This window comes from Nicotiana tabacum, chromosome 6 (assembly GCF_000715075.1).
Source record: "Nicotiana tabacum cultivar K326 chromosome 6, ASM71507v2, whole genome shotgun sequence".
NCBI classification, from domain to species: Eukaryota; Viridiplantae; Streptophyta; class Magnoliopsida; order Solanales; family Solanaceae; genus Nicotiana; species Nicotiana tabacum.
The window spans coordinates 72,778,057-72,785,359 of record NC_134085.1 but is presented as its reverse complement, the minus strand read 5'-3'; the positions used below and the strand labels follow the sequence as shown (position 1 = coordinate 72,785,359).

Sequence of the window (7,303 nt, the reverse complement as noted above, 5' to 3'; positions counted from 1 at the left end):
CCTTATGGAGGAGTATTCAGACGTTGGATGCCGTTTCGTCGTTGGCTATTTCATGTAATATTATATTGTGTCATGTGAGTTGTGAAAAGGCTTGATAAATTTCATATGTGTTGGGGTTCCACGTAGCTATGGTGTTATGGGAACAGGATGGCTCTCGAGATTCAGATCATGTCGCTTCTTAGTTGTGCTTGAGTTTCGTAGCGTATGGTGTTGTCTGTCTTCCCGGGGATGGTTGTCACGATCCATTTTCATTACAGGTCATGATGACGCCCAACACCGTTGTCAGGCAAGCCAACCCGAAAATATTAGTGAGTTCTCATTTTACTTTACCAAAATAATTCCATCATTTTCTTAATTTGAATTTAAAACAAGTGATAATTAGTAACGTAAAATAGTGGTTATACAACCCAAAAGAATAGTCTACCAATGTGTGTGTCAAGACCTGGTGTCACAAGTATATAGGCATCTAGTAGAATATACAAAATAATAAATCTATCCTACTGTCTCAAATAGAATAGACAGTCAAAAACAAAGAGAGACTCCATCATGCTGCTGAACGGGGTAGGAAGGTAGCAGTTCACCGTGGAATCTCGGCCTACTATCAAGGATGCGCACCAGACGGGTAGCCAAATGTACGTGCTTCAGATCCTGTACAATTTAGTACAGAAGTGTAGTATGAGTACATAAACAATATGTACCTAGTAAGTATTCAGTCTAACCTCGAAAAGGTAGTGACAAGGGATCGACTTGATACTTACTAGAGTCAAATAATATAAGAAAATGTTATGCTAAGCATGGATATCATAAATAAATAACAATATATAGCATGAAGTGATCGGTTCTTTCCTAGATAATATCACAGATAACCATTTACATTTCGGGACATCTAACACAGTTCAAATCACAGGAAGTACCGAGCAAAAAGCATGCACAAATAGTGTCGAGGTCGTATGGCCCGATCCAACATAAAATAAAGTGTGCACTGTCGGAGGGTCGAACGGCGCGAACCATAAATGCATCTATTACTCTACTCGCAAATCATACATGCGACGCGGTCAAATATAATTAAACACAACAAACAGGCAGGCAGGAATATATCAGGGAAGAAATTACTCAAAGAAATGTCAACTTCTCCTTAAAAGGTCAAGAAAATGAACTTCCTCATTATAAATTCATTTACCACATTCAATGTGATTTAAGCAATCTAAATTGACAATAAAGTTACAAGAATAGCACATAAAGCATAGTTTTTGGTCCTAGACTATCCGGACTTAAGCATAATAGTGGCTATGCACGTACTCTCATCACCTTGTGCGTACGTAGTCCCCGCATTTAGTGGCAAGTTAATCTATTAGATTCACTTAGGGGTTTATTTCCCTCTTACGAGGTTAGAAAGGAGACTCACCTCGCTCCAAAGCTTACTTCCAATGTCAAGAACGTGCTCAAACCCTCAATTTGGAGCCGAACGATCCAAAACTAATTAAACGGGGTAAGAACTAGTCAATACAAGCTCAAGAGTTCATATTCTAACTATTAAAGTAATTCCCCAACCCTAAATACAAGTTTTCTAAAATCCATCCCCGGACCCACGTGCCCGGATTCCAAAATTGTTTTAGGAAAGTTGTTACTCATAACCTAAGGATCAATAATATATAATTTCTACTTCATTCCATAACAAATTTCGTGGTTAAATCTTGTTTTTATCAAAACCCTAGGTTTTACTCAAATCCAATGATTTTTACTAATTTTTGTGTGTTAATCTACCCAAAATCCAAGTATTAAACTCATATTGAGTAGAAATAACTTACCTCACAATGCTAAGTTGAGATCCTCTCTTTGAAAGCTCCCAAATCGCCCAAGTGTAGAAGTAAAATTAAATAAATAACCTAAGTCCCATTTTTTAAAAGTTGGACACAACCCTCTAATGTCGCATTTGCAACAACAGGTTTGCAAATGCGAGGGTCGCAAATGCAAAACTTGGGCTTATGTTGTTGTGGTCACAGATGCGACCCAAGAGTCGCAATTGCTACTTCTGATGGGATCGCAAATGCGGTAGAGTTATCACAATTTCGAACTCTTCCTGGATCGGGTTCCTTCACAATTGCGAAGCCCTCCTCGCAAATGAGAGGTTCACATTTGCGAACAAATCTATCGCAATTGCGAGATCTGTTGCAGCAACCAAAAACACCAGAAATCTGGTGTGTTTTCTACTCCCCCCTCGCGTCCGAAACTCACCTGATCCCTCGGGGCTCCACACCAAATACTCCCACAGGTCTAATAATATCATACCAACTTGCTCGTGCAATCAAATTGCCAAAATAACATTAAAACTATGGATTTAGCACCAAAACGCATGAAATCCTTGAGAACATTTGAAATTCCTATTTTTCAACCAGACGTCTGAATCACGTCAAATCAGTCTCGTTTCTCACCAATTTCACAGACATGACTTAAATGTTATATTGGACCTGTACCGGGCTCCGAAATCAACATACGGGTCCTATACCAACATGATCAAACATTATTCCATTTCTTTAAATCCTTAGATTTTCAGTTTAACAATTTTTAACAAAAATTCATTACTCGGGCTAGGGACCTCGGAATTCGATTCCGGGCATATGCCCAAGTCCCATATTTTACTACGGATACTCCGAGACCATCAAAACACAAGTACGGATCCGTTTACTAAAAATGTTGACCAAAGTCAAACTTGGCATTTTAAGCCAACCTTAAGGAACTAAGTATTCCAATTTCAATCCAAACTCTTCCAAATCCCAAACCAACCATTCCTACAAGTCGTAAATCAGTTAAAGCAAGTACGAGAAGTCTTATTTAGGGGAACATGGTTCTAGAAAGTAAAACAACTAGTCGGGTCGTTACAATGGTATTATGCACTTAGCGTGCTTGTGGCCAATATTCGGTATTTGGTAGTAATGAACACTCTAGCTTGGTATGTATCTCCTTATATGGATTTTATGTGTGGATCAGGTGTCATTCCACCATGGGTATATTTTTTGGATTGGGTTGCACGCTGCAACAGTGTGATGTTGAGTACGGTTTTCTATATTCTAAATTTTGTGTGTTTTGTTTCCCATTTTATGAGGAAAGTTCATATTAGTTGCGTGAGTTGAGCAGTCCCTTCCAGTGTTCGTTTTTCTTATGTATTACATTCAAGTTTGTGGCCTCTCGGCACCTTTTGGCATCATATGAGACTTTTGGTCATGTCTGGGGTGGCTTATTGCCTGAGCAGTTTGTACTGGTGAGATGAGATTTTTGGATCTAGGATCACTGCGATCGGATTATATGAAGTATATCGAAGAGCAAATACCATTATTTGGTTCAGAATGAGATGATATTTCTTCTCAGGAGTATAGACTCAATGATATGTTGACTCGGCAGTTGGCTATGAATGTCTACACATCTCTTCCGTCGTGGCGATATTGCAAAAGTTGGGACAAGATTTATATATGTCATGAGGCGCATTGTGAGCATCGGATTCAGGAAATGTCGGTTATTATCACGAAGGAATGTTATTATGGTCCATGAATGATGTGGTGCATGGTGAGAATTCAGCAAAGGTATGCAGTCATGTTCTAGTACATCGTGTAGTAATTGATACGGTGTTCGTAGGTTGGAGCACCTGCGACTTGCGCCATGTTTATTTTATTATTATTATTCAAAGTTGTTATGATGGGGTCACATGAAATGTACACCCGAATTTGGATTTATGTATCGCAACTATGCCATGGGAACTGTACCCATAGTTATGTTTATTATTCGCGCCTAAAGCAAGCTAAGATGTTCATGTGTTATTTTCCAAATTACTTTTAAGGTTATTGTAGACCCAATTCTCTTGTCCTAAACTTAATCGAGGCCGTGAATTCAAGAAAAGAAACTCAATGATCTCTCTAATTAACACAAGGACTATAGCAAACCAAAATGAAACTAAAAGGACTAATCAAGAACCATCAAAATTCTATGAAGCATATTAGCAACACTATTTAATTTTTTAGCCAAACAAACTCCAACCTAAACTAATGAACTTCTACCAGATCCAAAGTATAATGGGTAAACAAAATAGACCCTCACAAATTGGGAAGCTATTTTATTTCAAACTATGAGTTTTATAAAGTTATATCAGAACTTTTGCTAATCAAATAGCAGATCCAACCAAACAATTGATACGGGCCTTGAATTCACACATACCATGCTTCCTTAAACAGCAAAATCATTACTTCAACCAACTTTACTACTCTTCATTTCTAAATGTTAATACAAAAAAACTACAGTAATAGCAAAAAGACAGTTCGATAGTTTCATTTAATCCAGCTCTTTCTAAACTTTAAATTTAATGCCCAACCATTATAAAATAAATTTCAGCAAACTTCAGTGTAATCCCAGGATCTAGTAGCTAAATTCCAACAAATTTCAGTCAATTTCATGGATTCACAAAGAGCAAACAGAGATTTAGCATTATTGAATCATGCTGAAATATAAGGGACAAATCAGAAGAAGTTGAAAGCTATATAGTATTAATATCAAGGAATATAACTCATAACACAAAATTCAAGTTCAACAGGAATCATCCATCACCTTCAAAAGTAATTTCAACTAATTGATTTCATAAATTAAACATGAACAAAAAGGCTTCAGTGTGTGTACCTAGAGCTCAACGAAGTCATCAATAGAATCGGCAGAAAACAGCACCAATCCCAGCCAAAAATCGACTCGAAAATCCAGAAATTATCAAACTAAACACAATAGAAATCGGACCAGATTTAAGAATCTTTCATGGTTCTTTCTTCCTTCTTTTTACTTTTTTTTTGTTTTTGAAGCTCTTGAAATTCCAGATCTTAGTTTGAAAAGCTGCTTTCACCTATCTTCTAGTGTGTGTGTGTGTGTGAAAGTGATGGGCGAATGAGATGGCTAGGTTTTATTGAGTGAGAAGAAAGGGGAAGCCATTTGACGATGATAAGGGAATGGAGGACCGATTTTTGGTCTTCAACATCAGAGAGTGAGAGAGCAGTCCTCTCTTTCTAAGAGCTGCCAGCATTTTTTCATCTGGGGGAGGAGATTTTGGGGTGAGCTATGGTGAGAGGTGACTGCCCTTTTTTGTGAAAGAGAAGAGGATCTCCTTTAGTCTGATCTAAGTTCTCTAGGTTAGGGAAAATGACATTAGGTTTTAGGCATTTAAGGGAAATGGGGAAAGGACAGATTGGGCTGTGGTAGAATATTGTAAAAATTGGGCTCGAAATAAATGGCCCAGTCTCATTTTTAGCTTGGCAGCCCTTTTCTTTCTTTTCATTCTTTATAAATTGCAACGTTAGTCACTTTAATCTCTAATTTAGTTTAATTTAATTTGTATGGCCAAATTATTTATCTATTTTGCCTAATTAATTAACTAACCTAAGAGTTCTTTTTTGATTTTTAGTTATTTAAATTATGCTTTTAGTAATGTAATTAATTCCTAAATGCAAATTAAACCTAAGATGGCATGAAATTAAAATATGATAATTTTTTATGATTTTTTCTAGTATTTAAGATATTAAAAATGCAATAAAATGCAACTAAATAAAAAAACTCTTAAAATTCACTAAAATTATTTTTGGTCTATTTTTAGGAGTTATTTCCATGCGGGGCAAAAATTAGGTGCTCACAGCTGCCGCTCTTTGCTCGGAAACATGAAGAGTTTTCGGACAAAGATAAAGTGAGCAATTACGAGCAATTACGAGCAATTTTTGCCCGTTTGAAACTCCATGGGAAGCATTTTGAAAAATCTTGACCGAACTTTGTTTTGGAGGTTGCCTACATATCCTTGGCTATAAAGAAATCGGGTCAGTGTAGTTCTGAAAATTTTTATAGTTGGGACTACAGAGAAGCTGTAATTTCACTGTTGTTGCTGTTGTTACTGCTTATTGAGCTCCTTATTACACCAAAATCAAAATAAAAACTGAACTAACTAAGCTTATCAGCTACGAGCTACAAGATTCCTATCTATAAATCTTCTGAAGCTTGATCTTGAGTCTTGATTGGTTCTTCATACAGACTATGATCTGAATCTTGACGTTGGTTAGCTGCAAATGCTGATTCATTCTTCTTCAGCTTTTCGGATCAATGCGGGACATGCAGAGCTTGTGACTTCAATCACATCTTGAGCAGTCCATATCTTTTCTCCGCTTCTACACTTTGAGTTCACTTCTTTTTCTTTTATTATGGATTGAGACTTCTTCTTTTGGTTGTCTCGAACCCTGGGTCTCAAGGTAAAACCTACTCAGACACCAAAACAAACAAACAAACAAAAAAATTTTCTGCCCCCAGTTTTCACTAGGAAAATTTCGTGAGTTATTGTAACAAAATTCTAAACTACTTCTTTATTAAAAGCAATAAAAGTCAAGATTGTGTATCATAGGGAAAAAGAGATTAGGGAGTGGAGACCCTATATCTAAAATCAAATCAACTGGGGATTGGAGGCCCTAAGTTGGAAAGATTACCAGGTTATGCTGGCATCAACTAGGGAGTGGGACCCTGTGTTGGAAAAGTTATCGGGCTATGCCGGAAAAATCATCGGGTTATGCCAGAAGAGTAATCGCGTTATGCCGGAAGAGTCATCGCGTTATGCCGGAAGAGTCATCGGGTTATGCCGGAAGAGTCATGGGGTTATGCCGGAAGAATCATCGGGTTATGCCAGAAGAGTCATCGGGTTATGCCGGAAGAGTCATCGGGTTATACCGAAAAATTCATCGGGTTATGCCAGAAAAGTCATCGGGTTATGTTGGCATCAACTAAGGAGTGGGACCATATGCTAGAAAAGTCATCGGATTATGCCGACATCAACTAGGGAGTGGGCCCCTATGTTGGAAAAGATTAACAGGTAGGGATTGGAGACCCTATACTACCATGATTTTGATTTTTTTTTCATGTCATCATCATTTTTTTTTATTTTAGAGAATGAGTAAATGCGAAAAAGAATTTTGGAGGAGACTTCCCTTTTAGGAGTTGTTGCTGCAAAGCTGTTTTTTATCTCTTGCGAAGTTTCCTTTTGTTGCACCTGCTTCTTGCAAGGTTGCTTTTGGATTGCACCCGTTTCTTGTTTTCAAACAAAGAAAAATTGTTAGTTTGAAATGGTGGTTGGTTTTGTGGCCTTGATTGTTTCAGTCACTTGGTCTTGGTCGTCTTCTTTGAATATATTATCCACTGCAACTGGTTGCTTCTTGAAGACCAATTTCATTTCTAGCCCCGGAGAAACTTTGGCCTTCCAAACTTTACCATGACGGTTTGTTGCGTGGGACTCAACCTTTTCAAC

General features: G+C 37.5%; 1 long non-coding RNA gene across 1 annotated transcript; it reads right to left on the bottom strand.

Annotated features, from left to right (window-relative positions):
- Positions 1 to 346: 346 nt before the first annotated feature.
- On the bottom strand, positions 347 to 5,162 carry LOC107790226 (uncharacterized). The gene is made up of 2 exons (XR_001648985.2): positions 4,663 to 5,162; positions 347 to 648 (listed from the first exon to the last, which is right to left on the bottom strand). It is a non-coding gene; the product is annotated as an uncharacterized LOC107790226 (long non-coding RNA).
- Between the last annotated feature and the right edge of the window lie 2,141 nt (positions 5,163 to 7,303).